The 23,329-nt window shown below is 36.5% G+C and overlaps 1 protein-coding gene across 33 annotated transcripts in view; it reads left to right on the top strand.

The window, feature by feature from the left end:
- Positions 1 to 23,329, top strand: part of TENM4 (teneurin transmembrane protein 4) — a 1,535,912-nt gene that overhangs the window by 173,489 nt on the left and 1,339,094 nt on the right. For 31 of the 33 annotated variants that reach the window (XR_012058592.1, XM_072936977.1, XM_072936960.1 and 28 more), the window contains one exon: positions 23,163 to 23,209. The exons of the other annotated variants lie outside the window; for them this stretch is intronic. The gene's annotated coding sequence lies outside the window, so the exon portion shown is untranslated. The remainder of the gene's footprint in view (positions 1 to 23,162; positions 23,210 to 23,329) is intronic. 33 annotated transcript variants of the gene reach the window in all.

Genomic DNA, 23,329 nt, shown 5'->3' with positions numbered 1-23,329 from the left:
GTGTCTAAAAGAAAACTCACTCTTATGAAGTCCTCTTTTCTCAATGGGCTGAGATAGTCAAACATGAAAGCTGTTGAGGATCTTAGTGGAAAAATATAGAATAATTGGGTCACCTAAAATCTGATTCCATGTTACAGGTATGTAATACAGAGCTCCAGTTGTGAAGCTGACTTTCTTTCCTGTGTATGCACAGTGTATTTAAATAATTTCCTCGGTGTAGTTACTATTATTGAGCAGAGATTCTCTGCTGTCAGGATAACTATAGGATTATAGAAACTCAGAATGCATGTAGTGTCAAATACTTCAGCCACTAAAATGTTATGCCTGAGGCATTACAAGGCTCATTCATTTCAAATTTGGCGATTCACATTGTTGCACTGCAGTTAACAGAATTTTGCCCCATCACATTGAAACTTTCTGTTACAGCATCAGATTTCTGAGAGCAGAACTTACACTCTAAATTATTCTGATTTATTGAAGGTTAGTGAATGATGAAAGAGGGAGATCTGTTTAAAGAAGCACCTGTTAAGCATATCAGGGAGCTACAGAGGTTATCTTCTTTGTGCAATGAACCAAAGAATGACCACTATTTGTACAGAAAATGTTATTTATATATCAGAAATATTCTCTCAAATGCTTTAAGAAAACCCAGATAAATCCCATATCTTAATAGGAGGCAGTGCTCTTCTTCTGCAAATAGGGAAAGCGCAAGCCTGTATTTGACAGATTAAAAAGCTTGTGTTAATTTTGAAGCTCATGGCTCTTATATGTGGAAGAGATAAATCTTTTAAGATAACATTCATATTTATTATTTTCCTGTCATTAGTCTGGTGCACACAAAAGCACTAAAGTAAATACTGGTTAACAGCAGGGAAAATATTTCATACAAGAGATCTCAAATGACCCAAACAGCACATTTGAGCTCATGTGCCTGACTGAGTTCATTCATGTGGCAGCAATACTTTATTTCAGTATTATGTATTTTATTAGATTTAATTTGCTTTGCATTCTGATAGTGTATAGAGGCCCTGGCTGCATATATGGAACTCTGTGACTTTTACTTTGCTCAGGAATACTCCTTGACAAGACATCATATTAGCAAAATCAGTGCTTTGCAGGTCAAATTTTTATTAAAGACAAAAGAAAGTGTCAATGCATTCACCTCTACTTTTGGGGTGAATTCTCCCAATTAATGAGAACAAACAAGTCTCACTGAACACTCAGTGAGACACACCACTATCTTCTGTGGGGGAGATCCCATGTTAGAGCAGAGGAGGGATTTCTCTCTCTGAGCAGAGGGAGAAATAACGTGATGAACTCACCATAACCCCCATGACATATCTACCTGCTGCGTCAGGAGGCTGAGCTGGAAAGAAAAGAGATATGAGCGGAAATTGGTTTTAAGATTTGTTTTACTTTCCATCATCTGGTCTGATTTTGTTAGTAATAAATTCAGGTAATATCTCTAATTCTAACCTGTTTTGCCCATGATGGTGTTTATAAGTGATCTCTCCTGGTCCTTATCTCGACCCATGAAACTTCATTATATTTTCTCTCCCCTATCCAGCTGCAGAATGAAGAGGCTTTGGTGGGTGTCTGGCATTCAGCCAGGGTGAAACCACTACAGATGAGTATCTAATTAGTGCAAATAATGTGTCAAGGGAGGGCTGTTCCACTCGTGTGTGGCAAAGAAATCTTTAACAAAGTGATGCCCTTGCTTAAATATGTGTTTCCTCTCATGCTCACCTATATCTCTTTTATAGTGCTACATTGCAGGAACAGAGAAGAAAGGGAAAGGTGATTGTACTGAGCTATAATTAGCTGTAATTAGGTATAAGATACAAGTTTAGTATATTTAGTAAATATTTATATGAAAAAATTGAATGTGTTTGTCTATCTAGTAAATATGTATAAGATATAGGTTTAATTTTGGCAGGATAAACTTGTTCAAAAAAGAGCTTTCCAACCAAGACAGAGGATATAAAAGATGCATCAGTCTGCAAAAGATATTAGGAAAAATGTCCCATAAGAATATTGAATGATTGATTCATTTTGGGGGTTAGTTTTACTATTTTTTTCTGCATCAAACACTGCTTCTGTGCTGTGACAGGCAAACTCTAAGGGATGTTACGGACTGACAAAGTCCTGAGCCCAGCAGGTGAGTTATCCAAACCAGAAAATTAATCAACTGATCAGACTAGAATCTTTTTAAAAATCCTCATGCCAAGAACTGAAATGGAAGACTTCATTAGTGTCAAGATGGTCTTTGAACACAAGAAAAGAGCTTAAATTGGGGTCAAGGAGGATATAGATACACACACTAATATGTATATTTTCATTTTTCATTGCAAACTCTGTCTCAAGAAAAATAGTCCTCTGAGCAACATTTCCAAACTATGTGCGTCTCCTACATAAAATTATTTTCAGTGCAAAATATATTTTATGCAAATAGCATTTCAACCACTTGTGGCCATTAATCAAATTGAGCTGTCCATGTAAAGGAGTCACATGCCAAGTAAATATAGGACTGCTACCCCAGCAGTTGCCAGTTGCTGATGTCTGCTGATGCACAGCACAAACTGTGCTGGCTTACAGCTATCCAGGCTTTCATGGCTTTTCACAATGGCCCCATGCTCAGATGTCCCTGGCTGCCTGCTTCCTTTCAGGGTTGTAAAGTCAGATTCACCTCCAAGCTGCTCCATAGGTAGGAGATGTCCTGAGTCTTTCAGGAAAAGAGCAGGCATCATCATAACGGTATTAAAGGAAAACAAAAATTGCTTCCTTTGAGCAACAAATTATACCAGCATTAAGCAACATTTACTGCAATGAAAATTATTGAAGCAGCAAGGTATCAGACAAGCTGTGTACATCTGGTCTGTTCATCTGCTTCTTTGGAGAGTGCTTCATCGACAGAGACTAGCACAGTGGTTTTCATCCTATTTTGCTAGAAGGAAAGAAGAGGATGCTGTTTTCTCTCATTAGGATCAATTTTAGCCTCTTGAAGGAAAAAAACTCATGAAGTGTAAACACATCCTTGTTTTTCTGTAAGCACAGGCTAAGCATCTTCACGTTGTAATTGCAGCAGATGTAAGTAAGGTTAGATTGAGAAAATCTAGGTACTGCAAAAATAAATCTTTAATCATTTAATAGTTGAGAGCGTGTTGGGAGGCTTCATGCTGCTAAAAGATGCCATCTTGTAAATGAGATGTAAATTGGAGGTCCTGACTGTTTGTGATCATTAAAGATTGTATGAAGAATAGTGGTGATTAACTCTAATGTCCTGCCAAATTCTGGTGTGAACATTTTTTTTTCCAAGTGGAGAAATTCCCCTTAGAACTGCAGTCAGATTATTCATCACCCCCCTGCTAATATTTAGCAGTGATAATTGCTAGCTTTCACTCCTTAAATCAATGCAAGCTATTTTCTGTCAAGTCACACAAAGCTTTCTTTTACATTAAATTCATTAAACAGGCAGTTTTGATGATTCTTTGGCTGAAGTGGCTTAATACCTTACAGTTTTCCCAGCCAAGCTGCAGTGCTGGAGAACACAAATAGTCCATAGTTTCCACCACTGTTGAAGGTAATTGGCAAGATCTGGATTTGGACTAGGGCAGATGGGGTAGTACCTGAATGAACCCATGCTTGTAGTCTTGCTGCAGAAGCAGGAATCCATGTCTGACATGCTGATGAACACTGAGGCTTGGTGGCACCCCGTGTGATATGCAAAATCACTACGGGGTTATCCCTTAGGGAAACCTAAGGGATAATAATTGACTGAGAAACACAGGAGGGGGAAATAAAATAAACCAACACCAACATCTTCTAGTATATTTCATAGAATCACAGAATCACTAAGATTGGAAAAGACCTTTCACATCAAGTCCAAATATCAATGTAGAATCACATCTTTTGGTTAATTAAGTATCAGATTGCAGAAAGTTTTTTTGTTGCATATCTTAGATTGGGGAAAAAACGTAATACCAGTGTAGCAATAAATGACTGGCCTTTTCTTCCCCTTTTTTTGAAAATATTTTTGAGGGAAATAAAAGAGTTCTATGTATTTCCTTTTGAGGCTTCTTTTGCTTTTCATCTCTTAATAATTTTCTTTTACTCAGGAGTGGTTAATGGCTCAAGCTGAAATGTCATCCTGTCACTGTCAATTTCACTTTTCCAGACAGGAGTTTGACTGTCTCTGACTAGCTCTGAATTTTCTATTACCTCCAGACTAATTCCAGACCCTTACATGGGTTTGAAGATAGATCCGTGCTTAAATACTTAGATAAAGATCAGATATTTATGAGTTTTAAGGTTCAGATGTAATCCACATTCAGCTTAATCTAATTAAACCACATAGAATGAAATAACTAGGGGTAGACAAAACCACATAAGTATACCATGGGCTGAGGTTCTGCTGATGTCCTGTAGAAAATTGGAAAAAAACCAAGTGCAACAATTGCACAAGACTTAAGATTTGTGTATTCAAGATCAGGTATGATCTTTGGCCAAGATATCATCCAGCTTTCATTTACATAAACTGTTTATTTTAATCCAGTTTCTACAATTTCGATATTCTTTTTTACAAACATAATTGACCTGACTTTAATAATTCCAGGAAAAGACCAGCCAAGACCAAGCTTTTCTTCATAAACTAATCTTTTTGCTGCTGGAAAAGTTACATCTTTTAGCTACTGAGAGTTTTCAGAGTTTTGTCAGCAAGACTGAAATACTTGACTCCACTGTCAGAGACATTTACAGCAACACTATGAAATGCCTGATTCGCTTCCTACCTTAACAAGACAATCTCCTGAAATTTCACTCTTGGATTGTCTGTTTTCCACTCCCCAAGCCACTTTTTGTGGCTCTCATTTGACTTCTTCATAACACTGATGTACTCATGATGCTGATCCTCAATTCAGTGTTCTTGTAATGGTACTAAAGTAGCTTTATAGTGGCAAAATTTAAATTCCTAAATTTTCCATGATGATCCTCTTTTCATATATCAAAGGACCAAACTTCTTCCACTCTTTTTTTGTACTGAAGTTTAGTTATTGAAGAGATAAATTGTGAGTTCTACCACTCATAACAGGCTTTCAAACTGAAGTACCCTGTTTCTTCATCTTGTTCAGTGAAATGTATGGAGACTTTCTCCTCCAACTTCTCTAGAACCATGTTTGTTTTCTTCACTGAATAACCCTAGAGTGCAAAGAAAAGTACTTCAAATACCAGTGAACAACTTCTGAACAGATACTTCAGTCTCAGCTTTGTAGGAGGTGGCATTTGAAGAAGTAAACTTTGCAGACTTAACTAGAGAAGAGTCCAATATTAGCCACTTAGATCAAGGGGGGAAGAGGTAGAAAGCAGCCACAGGTGAACTCACAGCACTGACTTCGCTGTTGTAGCTGGGTCATTTATTGAACAAACATAAATTTGTAGAAAAGTTATTGCTGTCTACTGAAAAATAAGAGATCAGAAGTGTGTTGTCAAGGATTGCCTAAGATTGTCTGACATGATCAGCTCACAAAATGCTGTTCTCCTTTAGTATCATGTAGTGTATCTCCATTCCATGCAGTATTCAGCAGTTCATTGTTCTGCCTCTGACAAGAGTTTGTGAGCTGGAACTTGGGCAATCAACAAGTACTGAAGGTTTGGCTTTTTTTTTGTTTTGGTTTGTTTTCTCTGAGCAAAATATTACCATTTTTACTTGTGTCAGGTTATCTTAGGATGCTATGCAAAGGTGGAAAGGAATTGTTTATGAACAAGTGGTATGGTTCTTCCCTGTGGTGAGGGAGAACTCTCTTTAACTTGTTGAATACAAGGATTTTGTCACTATCAGCAGTGAAAACTGTGATTTAACAGTTCCATTTTAGATTGAAAATATTCTCTTTTGATTTAATGTGTAAATCAGGCTTTCCATCTGCTGATTTACATATATGGAGTACTGAACAGGGTGGGTTGATGTATCTGATATTCATAGAGAAAAGGTGGAGGAGTGCAAATAAGATGCAGACTACAAAAAGCAGCCTTTATCAGGTCTTATTTTCAGTGGTTTGTTTTCAGTCAGCAGCTTTATAAATCCCTTTGTGGACACTGAAGTTTTGCATGGGCATCTATAAGAGCATTCAAAGAAATTTCTTACCTCATGTAATACCCATTCCTGTAAAATGAAGCTTTCAGTGTATGGGCTGTTACCTTTGACTGATAATTTAATGTCCTTCATGCTACAATTCAAGCAATGGACCTTGAATATCTTTGGATGAAGGACAAAAGGAAAAAGAAACCTTTGTCTTTTTGGATAAGTTATTTCTGTAATGCAGCACCTTTTGAATTAAGTTTTTAATATCTGGCTCTTTGTATAAAGCTTTTGTAAAATGTTTGATGGTCTAGCATGACCTCGTTTATCGAGTCCCGTCTTTTTTGTTTGAGCATTTACACCATTCCTCCCTCTGCCTCAGACCTGCCTTTCCCTTGCCTTTGGGGGTGGATGTGCTGCAATGAAGCTTTGCTACACCAGGTACTGAACTGAAGGGTTGATTGTTACAAGACTGCACCAAGTAGAAGGTGTATTGTACTTATAGTTGTCCTTAGACAATAGAAAGCATATTGTATTATAGTTGTCTTTAAAAGCAAGCAGTGTGTACTCTCTTCTAGAAAAGACAACCTGATGAAAGAAAGATCAGCAGGTAATCATTATGAAACAGGTAAACAAGGCATTGCTAGAGCTGCCTTGTTAGTGGAAATTCTTACGGATAGTGGAAATTCTTAGGGATAATGCATTGGCAGTAGGAAGAGGAAAAGAGGAAATACAAAATAATATTTCTTTACTAATTTATCTTCAGGAGCCAATTTGCTAAATGGAACAGAGAGGGACCAATCTGATTTTTATTTATGCCTCAGTATGTGTTATAGATGTGTTGAAAAATGACTCTAGGGTCTGTGCAATGCTAGGAGTTCTGTTCCCAGGGAGGCTTCACCTGGCAGCTGATCAGGGCAGAGATAGCTTCCACGGTCGGGCTGCAAGCGACCCGCCCCACTCACCGGTGGAGCAGATCCCTGCATGTCCGGACAAAAAAAAGCCCGGAAAACTGGGCCATGGGAAGAGTCTTAGCACATAAAAACAGTAAACTGCATCACAACGGGGGTCATTTTTCTTTGGTTTTCTTGGACCGAGCGGGGCTCGCCAGGAGGTTAAGCTTGGCCTCCCCTCTCCTTCCCTGTCCGCGCCCGTCCTGCTGTGCTCTGCCACCTGCCCGAGGCAGCTCGGCCCCGCAGGGAGCAGCCGGCTCCACCCTGCCTGTGCCCGACCCCGAGAGCCGCAGCTGCCCCGGGAGTAGCCCGTTCCTCAGGCTGGTAGCCACGGCAGCCTGTTCGTCCCCCGTGGAAGGGACACGCAGCCGGCCGCTGTTTGGAAATCGCGCCCGGGAGCCGCACAGGCCTTATCGCGGCTGCCAGCGCGCAGCTCCGGCTGCCCAGCTGAGGCCGCAGGGCAACGCTGTCCTGGTGCTCGGTTTCTCTCTCAGCCGTCTTCTTCTCTTTCCCGTCTCTGCTCCCTTTTATATTTCCCTTCACTAGTAGCTCTTATCTTTCTCGATCAAAAAACCCTTCTCTGATATAACATTGGGGCGTTTGCCCTTTATGTTTGTCTGAGAAATCTGTCAAAAAGAATCCTCCCTAACTCCCCTTTTACAGTGGGATGGGACAGGAACTTTATAATTTTTCTGGCTTTCATACAGACATAAATGTTTAAATTTTTTTTTTTTTCAGGAATTTAAAACTCAAGTTAAAGGCAGGAATTATGACCTAGGTAAATAGCAAACCAGATATAAATCAGGGAAGATCAAATTGGCAGCAGTCAAAAAAAACAAATCTGGCAATCCAGAGCCTTTCCCTAATGACCAAATTGGCAAATGATAAACAGTTTGGGTAGAGGGTAGCAATTAGGGATTCAACGCCTTGCTGTTGGCCATTACAAGAGACAGTCCTCAGAGGTTTTTTGCTGACCACTTGTGGCCATGAGACAGGAACAAGCCTCAGAGAACTCATGGATAACATCAGATTGGGGTCATAATTGATTGATACGTGAGAGAGCAGGGTAAATCTTCAGAGGGATCTCGGCAAGCTTCAGGAATGGGCTGACACAGTTCAGAAACTTTGTGAAGTTCAGCAAAAGTGGATGTGAAGTTCTGAAACTGGGATGGAGTTAACCTGATACAACAGTACACACTGGGGAACAACTTGAAAAAAAGCAGGTCCATTTAAATTTCCTGGGAATTCTGGTGGACAACAAATTGAATACAAATCACATTGAGCCCTTGCTGTTGAAAGATAACTACATACAAAAGTATAGCTGCCTGGTGGCAGGAAATTTTTTGGTTTACTGTGTTTGACACTTGTGAGGCTGCACCTGGAGTGCTGTCCTTGTGCCTGGGGGAACCAGCTTTGTTCAGCCTGAAAAACAAATAGTAAAGGAAAAGTTTTATCCCTGTCTTCAAATACCTACTGAAAGGTCAGAGAGAATACAGACAGGCTGAGGGAGACATGGTGAAAGGATAAGAAACAATGCACAAAAATCATAGTGAGGGGAAAAAGAAGGAAGGATTGCCCAGAGAGGTTGTTCATCTCCAGCTGTGGGAATAATTAAATAATTCAGTAGTAAGGCAGAAAAGGCCAGGAATAAATCCATCTAAAGTTGAAATTAGCTCAACTTGGAGCCAAAGTTGGAGTAATTGGCATCACAGTCTCCTGCAAGTCTAAGTAAATCTCTTATTCTACCTAATTCAGATACTTTGTTCATGCAACATTCTTGAAGTCATAAATTAAAGGCTTTGTGTTTGCTTTTGTCACCAGTATTAAACTCATGTGTAGAAATACTGCTATGAGTGAAAAAGGAAGCACTTATATGTTATCAATAATAAAAAATCCAGTCCTGTCCTGACATCTCAGAAACTTTGGAATTTGTATTTGAGCAAGTGAATATGAGAAGAGATAGTTCTCTAAGTTCTCTAATAGGGATAACTGAAGAGCAAAGCTATGAAATATGTTTTGAGTGGGAAAAGTAATCTCTAAATTTCTTGTCTCTGATATTTCTTGTATAATTCTGTTTTCTGAAAACCTCAAAAGGGGGTAGGGAAGGTTTAAATCAGCAGTCTCTGGACATATATATCTATGAAGACAGGGATCTTGGATGAATAAATAGAATAATGGAATGGTTTGGGTTGGAAAGCATCTTAAAGATCATCTGGTTCCTATCTCCCTGCAATGGGCAGGGACGCTTTCCAGTAGACCAGGTTGTTCAAAGTCCCATCCAGCCCAGCCTTGAGCAACTCCAAGGATGAGGCTGCCACAAGTTCACAATATCTCTGGACAACAGGTAGTTGTCAATAGTTATTGTTTTAGAATAATCCAAAAGTTGAACAGAATCATAGGAATTATTATAATCAAATCAGGCGTGGGCAGCAAACTATGGGAAAGGAAGGTAAAGACCAACAATAAGAAGGATAGAAGGGAAGCAAGAAGGAAGAACACAATATTTGGCAAGATAAAAAAGGAGACTCTCTAATCTAAAGGGGTGTTACATAAACAATTGTTTTCATTACTGCATGTTACAGCATTTATTGAGATTTTAGCTGGGAAATAAATTACAGGAGTAGCATTTTTGATGTGGGTGGTATAACTTTATTCAGAGGGCCTCGAATGGAGGTCACAGAAGTAAAGTTGCTACTTTGCTGGTTTTTTTTTGTTTTTGTTTTTGTTTTTGTTTTGTTTGCTTGTTTGTTTTAAAAAAGAAACAACTTACCTGACAACAAAACACCCAAAAATCCAAACCCACAAAACTCCCCAACTACCATTTTTCCCCCAATAATTCAGATATGGTCTCAGTGCATAAACTTGTCTGTATTTGTCTTCATTATGACTGTGTAATGCAGCACAGATGGCTTAAAACATTTGGGGTCTGGACTTGCCTGCAGTTATCTTTGGTGGTATCTTCTGACGAATTTGTTAAAATCTCTTTATTTTTAATTTTTTTTAATGTAACCCCCTATGCTGATAGATAGAGAAGTACTGTCCTTTGATACTGACTTGATGCTGACCAGCTCAGTCAAATGACTGCCACCATACTGTGGTTCATCCTGTTTCTTCCATGTGCTTGTCCCTAAATTCAAACTTGATATATCTACAGCAAATCCTGGCTCCCCTTGGTTGCCTTCAAAGTTGTAAATGATACATATTCTCCCTACATATCCATCACAACCATCTCTTCATGCTTTTTTTTTTTTTTCTCTCCCATTTATACCTCTTTCTTTGATGTCCTTCTAAGACGATGTCCTCAGCCACTCTAAGGTGTATTTTCTTATTAAGATAGACTTCATAAATTTATTTACATCAGCGTCTACAGATATTTAGTCATTGTGGCATCTATTAAAACCCCTAATCTTTCCTCATTCCAGTTAAAAGACCAGGCAATGCCACACTGAGATTTTTCCTGAAGACTTTTATTTCATATAGTTCCATGAGAGATCTTTGAAAACTGTCACTGACTGTTTCTCTTTATGCCCATTAGTGGCTCAGCAGCACGACAGTAGGTTTTCTCCACACCAGCTGTTTAGGGACTTACAGAAGTGGCTAAGCCAGACTGCTCACATATGTTTTGCAGTTGATTCTTTCCTATTTAACCTCCCAGCTAGAAAATTAGTAAACACAGCTTCATCTTTTAAGTTGCCAAGCACTTTTTCATTTTGGATCAACAGTTGCAAAGTCTTTCAGGATTGTAGCATCGCTTTTTCCTTGGTATCTCTGTTGCGTATGTGCAACTATTTGTAGCACTTCAATTATCAATATATTCTCAAAAATAGGTGTGTCTGATTTATTCCAATGACAAAAATAAGGTTTGAAGAAAAATATTATAGAAATTTTTAGCAGGTTTTGTTCATATCGGACAAACATTGTGGTTATTCCTGGGGAGTTTGATTGCAATTGAAAGAAAATATATGGATTCTTTTTCAATGATATTTTTTAAAATATGAAGCTTTTAAAATTAGTTCCTAAATTGATAGTTGTTATTGATGATTCACACTGTATTAATACTGTATTATTTCAGTCAAGCTACAGTGTTATTACAATTGAACTATAAGTGGATGTGATTTTATTACCTTGTTTATGAAATTTTGGGGTTTTTTCTGATTTTCAAGTTTGAAATCTTTAAGACCTACTTGATTACTAAAGAGAATAAATATAATTAAAATTAAAAACTTTTCATAATTTTTTTCTGCACAAATTAATAATCTCAATTTATCTGGCAAGGAAAAAATAATTTACTTGAAAATAGTTAAAGAATACCATGATATTTTGAATTGAAACTGGTTATTATTAGCAACGAGGAAGAAAAAGTAAAAACCCCATTATTTTGAACATGATATATGAATTCTGAAATGAGCTAAAGGGGTAGATATGAAAGTATATGAATATTTTAGATAATAATGAAACCCAGAGATAGCTTAGATAACATGACATTGCAAATTCATCCTGGGCTGGGCTGTCTGTGATCTGGGAAAAACATGCAAAGCATAAGATAAAGTGAATGGGTTTTGGGTTATGTTTGTGGATTGGTAATTCTTCACTTAAGAAAAATAAACATAGATCACTGGCTGATCTCTATCAACATGCAATATAGCATATTTTAGGCATCTTTAGCAATCAGCTTTTTTAATCTCTTAAATTTCACAGAACAGCAAAGGAAAGCTAACAGACCATTTAACATATCTCAGTAATTTACATAACAATAATAAATAAACCAACAAGAAAATAGGCTATATCTATGAGGAAAAAAAATTAAATAAGAGGGCATGGTGGAATTCATACATCACAGTGTGCTTAGTGTGATAAAGGATATGAACTAAATTTCTAACTGAAAACTGAGTATTCCTTATACCTTTTTAAAATTTTTATTTTAATTAATATCTACTGACTACTGTAAAAGAGAAAATAATCAACTAGGTGACTTTTGGAATTTGCTTATCTAGCTCAAGCATAAGAACTCACATTCTTCTCATTCTTTGGATTTCAAATAAATATGTTACACAAAACTTCAGCAGAGAAGTGCTGTGAAGTTATTGATAGGGTAATCAAAGAGATGGCTATCTAAATGCACTATTTGCTAATATGAAAGTGGCCTATGGGAGATGACAGTTTTTGCAATTAACTTCATCATGTACACAAAAAAAAAATTGTATCTGTTGTTGAAAGCATTATGACCTCATAGTATACCTAAATTTATTATATGATTTAATAAACCTACTAATTAAAGGTGCAACTTGATAATAATACAAACATTTAGTTGTAATATTTGAAATGTTTCTTTAAATTTCATCTATCTATTAATTAGCTGTAATATTGCAATTTAAAGCTGGCTTTTTATTTCATAGAATAAGAGTTCTAAAATTGTTTGGGTTAGAACGAACATTAAAGATCATTTGGTTTCAAACCCCCAGCCATGGATGTGAACAGCTTCCACTAGTCTGGGTTGCTCAAAGGCCCATCCAATCTGGTTTTGAATGCTTCCAGGGATGGAACACCCAATCTGTAAATTGTAAAAAAATTCTCTGACCTATCCTATAATTTTGTTCATATTTTCAGTGCCTCCATCTCAAATCAGTAGTAGAGGTACCAATTGGGAAAAGGAAATAATTACTACATTTTTTGCATGTGAATGAGGAATTAGGAGAAGATCCTGAAAAGTTTATAGGTGTCCATATGGTTCACTGGGTGACAGACATACAAGTATTTGGAAGTAGGTAGAGCTAAATTAAATGCCCATAAACTGGATGAATGCAAGACTGTTCAATGAACCCTAGTAACAAGAGGAACTTATTTAGTTCGATATTTTGCTGTGTCCTGACCTTTACTCAGATTGGCTCATGCTCCTGTGATGCATCCATCTGCAGTAGAAATGACTGATTGTTGATGTTGAACTGGTGGAAATTTATTATTGCTTCTATTTCTGCGTACAGACCTTCCCAGACTGATTAGAAATTAAAGTTAAACTAGTTTTCTTCTCAACAGCAATCTGGCAGCACAAGATGTAGAGAATTTCAGCTGGGTTTTTTTTTAATGATTATTCCTGTTTTATTTGCAAGAGAATCAGATTAATGGCTTATATTCTTAATGGAAATCATGGATTTTAGTGATTGTGTGCAATCTTCCCTGATAAAAATGTCCTGCTTGATAGCTGGAGCTGTTTTATTTATTGTTTATCTGGCTGGCCTCGAGGTATTTTCTTTTATCTGGGGAAGAAAACCCACATCCATCAAACATGTAAGACAGTTTATTAAATTTACAGTCTTGACCGACTACAACTATGGAAAATTAAGCAGTATCTTAGTGCAATTGCTGCTAACTAGTAATCAGAGACCCCTTTTAAATTAGCTGTGAATGTATGCCTTTTCATAGCATATTAATCTTGTAACCAATGTCATTTAAACTTTTAATTTCTTGAACAGTATAAATCAGGAGCATACATTTTAAAAGGAAAAACAAGCTAAATATATGATGAAAAGTAACATCCAGTAGTTACTGTTGGTTTCTTATCCATTAATTAAGGGAGGGTTTCCATAGAATTATAACACGAGTCAGTTTTTCTAGATGGTTCATTAAAGGCTGGATTTTATTACATATTACATGCTTTATGCTTTTCACACAAACTTATTATATTGCTCAGAGAAGGTGATCTTTTAAAGCACATTAGACTAATGTTCCTGAAACTCCATCTAATGTAACTTTTATTGAATTGCTGCAACTAAAAAGGTCACCTAATAATTTGTTCAGATAATGGATTTAGTGAAAGGAAAACAAAATGAATGGGTTACTGTAGTAACTCTGACCTTGAGATACATTTATAGTTACTGAGATTTATGAATTTAGCTACAAATGAAGAAACTAAAGAGCATTTGTTATAGTAGTGCCATTTTTAAACAGTGGGTGTAATGCAAAGCAAATTAAAATTATATTTGTTCCACTCTTGTGAGGTATATTACATACAGTAATAACTAATACCCTGGAGCAGCTCAGCAACATGGTTTTCTTAAGGTCACTATAGAAACATGCCAAAAATTCACATCTCATAAAGTAGCTTCTTGTTCAAACAACTGGTCCTGACTTCCCCTCACTTGTATTTCCTCTCTCTCTCTCTTTCTTTCTCTGTAAAAATGAGGGCAGTTGTATATCTTCACCAAGCACACGAACTGGGTAGATAAACAATCGTGGCTAAAATTGTAAAGTACTCAGAATGCTACAGCAATGACACAGGAGAATACTAAAAAAAAAAAAAAAAGTTATTTGCTGTGTTTCAGTGGGAAGTGGACAAGTTGCTTAATTCTCTCATTGTCCATCCTTCCCAAACAGATATACCATAAATCAGTGTTGTCTTGTGTATCTGGATAGTAGCTCTCTAGCAAGTACTACCAGTGGCAGAAAATGAAACACAGGGCATGGCTGTTCTCAGAAGTACCCATTGGGCTCTATTCATAAATGCTGTGAATAATCAATTAATCAATTATTAAAATAGGCTTCCTGCTTCACATAAATAAATGACCTTATTTTAGAAAGATCTTTTTTTTTCCTAAACCTGAATGGCATGATAGACAGTAGAGAGGGATAAGAGAGACATTCCACTGGTTCTGTTAGTAATGCTTCAGGAATCCTACAAGAATTTTCCCCTCTGTGGCTCTTCTGTAGAAGACTCTAATATCATCAGCTTCTGTTTTCCCAAAACTGGAATTATAAATTAATACTTTTGAACAACCCTGCATAAAAAAATAATTCTCAAAAACTAGTCATAACTTTCAGTCTTAAAAAGGAAATATCAGCATTTCCAAAGTACCATAGTAACCAAGAGTTACAGTCTTCATGCTAAACTTTTGTTTGATTGGTAATGCAATATACTCAAGAGTTGTGAAAGGAAACAACAGATAGAAGAAGATGCTACAGGTAGAATTGAAATTTAGTTATAAATATTTAAAAGTGGCTGCCATAGGGTCTAAAAAATACCATTGAAATAATTACTTAATTCTCCGTGTCTGAGTGAATTTGAGTAAAAAATAGGGGCCCTCCTAGTATAATGATTTAGTTAATTATTGGGTCTACTGTAAGCTTACTGGGTCAAATTGTGACATTTTGATGTCATGGTTTAATGGTCTCTTTCCATCTGAAATTGTATGGATCCTTTAGGACAGTCATTTATTGTTTCAATAATAAAAAACAAAATGTGATAGAGGTACATTATGCCTGTGCTTTGGTAAGGTAGGGGTTGTTTTCTGGGAGAGAACAGCTAATCAGAGATGGTTAATGTATTTCACAGCTTACTTTTTAAACACACAAAACTCGATTTAATCTTAAAACAGGAAATGTTCTTTTTTATATTTTTTTTTCTTAAGAATTAATAACTAAAGATTTAGAGGTAATGCAATTACCTCTAAATCTAATAGCAATCACAGCAGCTAGAAAGAAATGAACAGTTGAGTGTAGTTATGAAGCTACCAAAAGACTCTTAGTTAATTTTTTTCAAAATGCAACACTAAAGATTGACAAAAGCTGCCTGGCTTTCCTCCTGGATTTCATAACTTTGAACAGCTGTTTGGCAGATGGATACTTGTAGTATAAATTCATTATACACCTGTGCTTCTCCTGGTGAAAGCACTTGCTGTCTTGGCTTTTTGGATTTTATAAAGTAGCAACTATGGAATGAACCTCATTGCAGGGTCAGGCTCTAGAGAATCTTAAGGGCAAGGCAAGCCTTTAGCACATTGATTTAATTTCTACTTCAGACCTGTGCAGCCTCATGGTTCCTTTTGAGCATCCACACTAAGGAAATGGAATTCAGAACAAGATTTGCTCCTGGCAGTGCTGGGACAGATTTTATTGTCTTTTGGCAGTAAGCTTGGTCAGTGTGGCAATGCCTGTCCTCAGCTCACATCCTGGAAAGGGATGATCCAAAGAAGCAGAGAGAAACACATGGGCTAATTTAAGAAAAATTAGTCCATGGTCTTCTCTGGGGTCTTGTGGTATCTGAGACAGCTTTAAAAGCAAGCTCATGTCTTACTATGCACTGGATCTGCAGTCCAAATGCACCTCAGGTCTCCAGTTGTTCCCCTGCTCTTTCTTAGAAAAATGTCAAGTATTCAGGGTGAGATTTTTTCTCTTATCTTCTATCATTAAACAGTTTTGCACAGCCATGTCAGAAAAAGCCCCAGTTACCATAATGACAATGAAGAGGAGGATGATTAGGTCATTAACAATAAAAAAATCTTCTTACAGAAAGGAAAGGATGGGTATATGTATTGCATGATCAGGAGAAAATCTCAAAAGGGACCAATTATTTTCTTTTTCTTACATAAAATAAGCAGGCTTCAAGATACTTGAGGCCTTACAAGGTCAGGCAAACTTGGGATCTTCAAGGCTCTGAAGTGAGTTACCCACTCCTAGAAACAAGAACATTGTACACCCAGCACTGACAAGCCTGTGTGAAAAGCATAAAATATCAATGAGACATGTACCCCAAAGCATCAGGAAAAATAAAGAAACAAGCAAAAAATCAAAACCAAAAAACACCAAAGTGATCAAGCAGCAAATACATCTGCTTAAATTTTTATGCAACCATAAGAAGCAAGCTCTGGAAATTTCTAGGCAGGAGAATTAATCAGAAAAATACCTCACTGCATGCACCAGACCTTACTGCTGAGCAAACGTTTTTATTTTAAGCTATTTGTATCTTTTACTTGCATGCTTGCAAAAGAGGGAGAAAGAGGTGTAAAAAACATTTTCATTGGCAAGATAACATCTTTGCTTCAAGGCAGGAAACCAGATTTAGTGCATGAAAGGACTAAAAATCTAATGGAACAACTAGTCAAAGGATAAGTAATCAATGTCAAGCTGTATTTTAAGTCTTTAAAAATGTTTTTGATAATGACAGTTAACTTTTGCTGAAGAGGTTATCACAAAAGCTGTAAAAGTGTCTTCTTATGTGGGATAATAGTTGGTTACTGTATTAAGGGCTTAAAAATAACTGACAATGTTTCTGAGAAACATAAAACCAGCACTTTTCTTTTTCCTTTTTATTTTTTTTTAATTTTCTTTTTTTCTTTTCTTTCCAGATAAAAAATAAGTAAATGTAAGACAGTAGCAAGCTTTCAGCAGTCCACATCTATTTGCATCTGCTGCCTTGCAGAAGGTGTAGCTGCTCTTGCAGGTTGGGAAATATGGTAGAGAGATTCCAAATAAAAGTGGGAACAGATTTGTGTAAGCACAAGGTGAGAACAGTCTATATAAGGATTAGATAGTTAAGCTCTGAAGATGCCTGTTTCTTGCCAGTGCCAGTGATGGAGGCTCAAGTGATTATCCCAAATGCAGGTGTCTTCTCTAAGGGCATCAAAAGCAAAGTGAGATAAATCCCACTGTTTGCATCATAGCAGAGGATGGAAGTGACTTTAACATCTGCTCTATGTCAACTGGGGGCTGCTGCCACTCCCTTAATCAGCTGCACTGGTTAAGGGGACAATGTCATCCCACCCACCAGGTCTCTGGAGAAGGGGAAGGGAATGTCTGTTTGGAGATCCGTGTCTATAAATATTTGCATGTCCATACATAAGCAAAGCTATTAAGTGAGATTTGGTCAGCTATAATGTGATGATTTGAGATTACCTGAATTTCTGTGTTTTCAGACTCTTGTTTTGTGCCTTGATGAGATGCTGTTCCTTGACAGGAGGTCTCAGCATGTTACCTTGCTTTTTTTTTTTTTCCACTTTGTTGTTTATGTAAGCTATTCCTTACGAGCTCATAGGAGCTAAACTGAAGTAATTTCTTGCATCAAATCTGATATTTTATCATGCCTCTTGTGGACAGCTGATTCTCATTTTGTATTTCCTTGTTCTTGCCGTAGTCCTAAAAAAACCTAAGTTTAAAATATGTTATTCTTGCATTAGTAAATGCAAATAATGTATTTTATGTAATTTCTTTCTACTAAACATTTCTAGGGAATTTCTAAACTGATGTTTTGATTTGAAAAACAAGACAAGCTGTTGACTAAAGGAATCACAGCAAAACTTGCAATATGCTGCTAAAGACTGAAAAAACCCACCGTCTATGCCACATCATAGACTCAGCATAATATCTCAATTTGGTCAGATGCATCTCCACCATACATAACTTTTACTTATACACGGAGATTTAATGGGAACGTTCAAGGGCAGTCTGGATGGGTCTTTGAGAAAGGTGTCCCCAGGGGGATTGGAATTAGATGATCTGTAAGGTCCTTTCCAACGCAAAACTGTTTTATGATTGCATCAGTCTGTGAATTCCAAAGTTTCTTAAATGCCACTTTGGTTATTGCCAGCATATGGGTTGAATGCACCTAAAAACTCTGATTTTCTGATACTCAGGTGTAGTTTTGTCAAAACAAGTCTATGTTACCTGCATGGGTGTGACAGAATATTGGAAGCCTGTTCCTATAGTTCTACTGGCCTCTCCTGAGGTCTGCTGGGTGGTGGCTGCCAATGCCAGTGCTCTGTGAAGCAGCTTGGTGTCATGGGACTGAGGTCATGCATGAGAATTCTGATTTAATCTGCAGGTTTTTGTTCTGTATTTTTGCAAAGCAATTAAAAATTTTAGCAAAACTCAGGGTTAGACACCATTTCTCCCCTCCGAAATTTGTGGTTTTTGTTAAATAGTTTATCATTATTCCTAATTATCTAGTAATGGGCTGACAATTTATTATGTGTGTTCAAAGCTGTATGAAGAAATCCTCCTTTTACTCATTATGCATTGATAGATTTGCATTTTAGTTTTACGTATGTGTGCTTCTATAGCATTGAAAGTCTACCATAGACTTACATCAGAATCATTAATTGTCTGATTAGACTAATTACTTATTCTGTTCAGCAGAGATGGTTATTCAGTCTTAATCCAAATAACTGTTGTAGTGAAATATCCATGTCTCTTGCTGACAAATGGACTGAAGCTTCCTCACTTTTCCTGCATGGTTTTATGACCACATCTATTGCACTATCCTTATGAAAATGCCTGCAATTTATTTTCATCTAGACACTTAATGCTCCCTTGCAAACACATGGTAGAACATGGAAGAAAAGTGAGATCTGTGTATTTTGAGGTAGAATCAATCATGTCATATTAACCATATAAATGTTAGGGGTCTTGTCTAAGCCAGTCATGAGGCCAGCTAAGTGAGACAGGATTGCTCAGACAATCCTTCATTTATCTTAATTGTCTATTTTAGGATAGAATGAATCTGGAATTGATTGTCTCTCTCTATCACTTATAGAAAGAAATTAGAAGCCTAATTTAGACTAAGAGCCTAAGTTTTCTGTGACTAAATGTAGATAAAATGAATCCCAGCCCCGTGGTCCTCTATTGTAAATGGATACTCTCTAGATTACATAGTTCAAAAAGTGAATGATTACTTAGAGCTCTCCCACCAACACCAAAATTACTTAGAATTTCAGAATAATCAAATGAATGAGTATTTGTATTCTTATATCCACACAGAAGACTGGAGGAGTGACATGAGATCATCAATAATTGGTTTATGCAGGGGAAAAAAAAACCAAAACCAACAAACATGTGCAAAAATAACTGCAATTCCTTACCCTTGTTTGCCTATGAACTGTCTGAGGCTCAGGGAGCATAATTCGGGATTTTCATGGTATGTATGCACAAGGAGTTTGCTTCAAGGTTGTATCTGCAAACAGAAATTCAGTATATCCTAACTGTAACCCCATAGATTTCTTAATAAAAATGTTTCTTATGTATGGGTAATTAAGTTATGTATGGGTAATTAACCTATGCTGTGGTGCTGGTGCTGCAATAATACATTTTTTGAAGCAGAACTAGTACCAGGGCATGACTGACACATCATTTAAAGTTGCTGCTGTATTTTTGCCTTTTCAACAGACCCTTGCATGTGGTATATGCCTCTAAAATATTCTTTGTGATTTGTTATATATTAAGTGTGTTTACTCCTGCTAGCTGTTTTTTTCCTCATCATTGCAATGGTTCAAGTACAACTTTCTCTATTTTCACCTTCTTCATAACACATTTTTAATGTGGCTGCTATAAGCAATTTGTGTGTCATCATTATGTAAATTAAATCTTCTTTAGTTTTAACATAGACTGTTTTAGAAATTGTTAATTTAATGGGAGAATATGTTTTCCCTCATTCCTGGTAAACATCAGTATTTATTCTTGCAGAAAGGCATAAAAGAGGTGACAATTTTTTTTTTATATCTCCATAAAGCTTTTATGTATGAATAGACAGGATGCAAATCACAACTATCACTATATGTGAGAATAAAGAATGCAGTACAGAAGTGAAAGAAAAGGTGAGGTGCTGGGAATTCACATCTTTTCTCTGAGTTACATTTAATTATAAAAACAATCAAGAGGTACTTCAGAAACCATTCTTTCCATGGGCTTACTGGACACTCACCTAAATAGATTCTTTACAATCTGACAGTGGAAGCTAATTTTCCACTCAAAAGAATTTCTTTTTTTTTTGGCCTCAATTATGTTCATAATAATTCCAAAAAGTCAGATACAGAAAACACTGTTTGGACATTTAACCACTTCTTAGGTAACAGCACTACTCCATAAAACCTTATATGTCTTTTTTTTTTTTTTTGCCCTATTTTTGAATACTCCATGCTTTTTTGGGAAATATTTCACAACATAAACCAGCTGGCATGGAATCATTAGGGTTTAATAAGACCTCCAAGATCCAGTCCAACATTCAGCTGAATACCACTGTGTTCTCTAAAACATATCACAAAGTTCCACATCCACTCCTTTTTTGCATAATTCCAGGGATGGCGATTCCACCACTCCCTTGGGCAGCCTATTCCAAACTTGACCACTCTTTTCAGTGAGGAAATTTTCCCTTATATCCAGGCTGAGCCTACCCTGGTGCAACCTGGGACTATCTCCCCTTGTCCTAGTTGCTTGGGAGAAGAGGCCAACCCCCATCTTGACACAGCCACCTTTCAGGAAGTTGTTGAAGGCAATAATACATCTAAACTATTTATTTTTCTTAATTTTTGAATAGGTTGAATATTTTCTGCCTTTCATGTTTCCATTCACAGCTGTTCTGTTGTATTTGATGGTTCTCCCCTCTGTTTGATGCTATTCCTACCCCATTATTTTCAATGTATGGTAAGCCATGCTGAAAATAAGTTGCAGTTTTCATTGTAAATAGCTGTGTAGTGGAGGTAAATATTGAGAGAATTGCTTGGTGTGAGTTGCAGAAAAAAATCAGACTAATAATGACACACATCCACAACCATCTCTTGAGCAGATGTATCTTCAGAGCAGGTTTTGAAATCAAAACATAATAGATAGCAGGAATAAACCAAACAGAAATATATCAAATTCCTCAGACTGGTGTCCTTAAATTTATTGCCTCTGATCCTGATAAGAATAAGCCATCACTAGTAATAATTAAATAAAATTTATCTCTAAGGTTGATATGGAGCTAGAAAAAAACCCAAATTATATACACTGATTTGTTATGTTTATCTGTCTGTTTTTATGATGTGATCAGCTTGTTTGAAGCAAAGGATGTGTAAAAAGCTTGGAAACAGACAGTTTAAATAGATATTTATTTGACATTCTTATCCCACAGAGCCTCCTACTAGAAATGCAATCTAATTCATTAAAGTTCTGAACCACAGAAGCATAAAATGATGTTGGAATAAAATCCCATAATACTTACTAGTGTTTGTAAATGAGTAATGCTGTTAGGAATACTTCCTGTCATTATCTGCCTGTGAAGGAGACTGAGTGGGATTTTTTTCAGATAAAGTAATAAGCCTCTCCACACAGACTACAGGTCTGATGCAGTGAGTGGTATTAAAGGAAAACAGAGCTGAGATTACATTCTGTGGAGTGCCATTTTTTACTGTTGTCTCTATTTAAAGAATCATAATGGCTTTAGTGACAGTTTCTTAAACCCCTGTATGTAGAACATTTCATCTTCTCATATAAAAGCCTTTATACTCTGAAATAATAGGTTTGAAAAAGCTTATTTGTCAATTGTATTTACAAATAATTGGCATTTTAGTCCAATAACATTTACCATCTTCACTACTCTCATTAAAGTTTATCAGTTAATTTAAATATTTCAGGGCAGCTTAAAGCCATGTTTAATTTAGCTGTAACTTCTCATCTGACACATCAGTTTTGGTGAAGCTGATCAGTTTTTGAAAAGATCATCCAAAAATACAGGGAAATGGCTTGATTCTGTCTTCAGTTTGAGCACTGCTAATGCACTAATGCCCACTAAATTAATGGACTTTTATTTTAATAATTACATGAAAAGGGAATAGACCCGGTACCTTTGCATATACCCAATAGTCTAGGCATGTCTTACTTGGTTACTATAAATATTTATTTTTATTGGTCAGAATTGAATTTTAACCAAATATGCCATATTTCAGAAAAGAGTTAAACATCTTGATTTCATGGTTTCTTATCACTGAATGTATTACAATATTTTTAGAGTATCCTGGCTCATAACTTATGGCAAAATTCTATCTACAATAAAATATTACTTTCCTAAAGAACCTACAGTTTAGGTATTGTTTATTGTTCTCAAAACGAGGACTTATGTCTTCAACTGTTACAGCCACTCTTTTATGAACTTTTGCATCAGTTCAGTGGCTTTCATTTCACAAGAACGAGACCAAAAACATTTTAAACATATTTAAATATCTTGTTCAATTTGCCTGATAAATAAAAGCTAAAGAGTAGAAAATTGTTCAAGATATCTGACTTGCTGTATTGTATGATTTTAGGAAATTTGCCAATTATCATGATAATATATCGTAGAAATATAAAAAAAAAAAAAATTGTGTTGTTTTCTAATAGTTTAAAAAATTCCAGCTTGCATGTCATAACGGCATCTACAGAAAATATAAGACTACAAAAGCATGAATTTCTGCACTTATACTTGCTCTGAGATGCTCTTCTGGTGTAAATCTGTGCCATCACAGAGAACTTGAGAAGCTGCACTGATGTGTTGGAGGTGACTCCAGTGACACCCTCCCCTGACTCCTACATTGCTGAACAAAGCAACTGAGACAAATCCTTTTGCTTTCTCTTTTCCCCAGGCCCCAGCTGCCATTAAGACTGGCATGAAAACATTACTGACAGATTGGTAAGTCTTTTTGGTTTAAATTATGATAGTTTATATTTTCAACTTGTTTTGTTTGAATATTTTTCTTGGATTATTAAGACCATCACGACATGCAGTTTAATTCAAACAATTATTTGATTT

Source organism: Taeniopygia guttata, chromosome 1 (genome assembly GCF_048771995.1).
Source record: "Taeniopygia guttata chromosome 1, bTaeGut7.mat, whole genome shotgun sequence".
Taxonomy (NCBI): domain Eukaryota; kingdom Metazoa; phylum Chordata; class Aves; order Passeriformes; family Estrildidae; genus Taeniopygia; species Taeniopygia guttata.
This window is presented reverse-complemented; position numbering and strand designations above follow the sequence as displayed.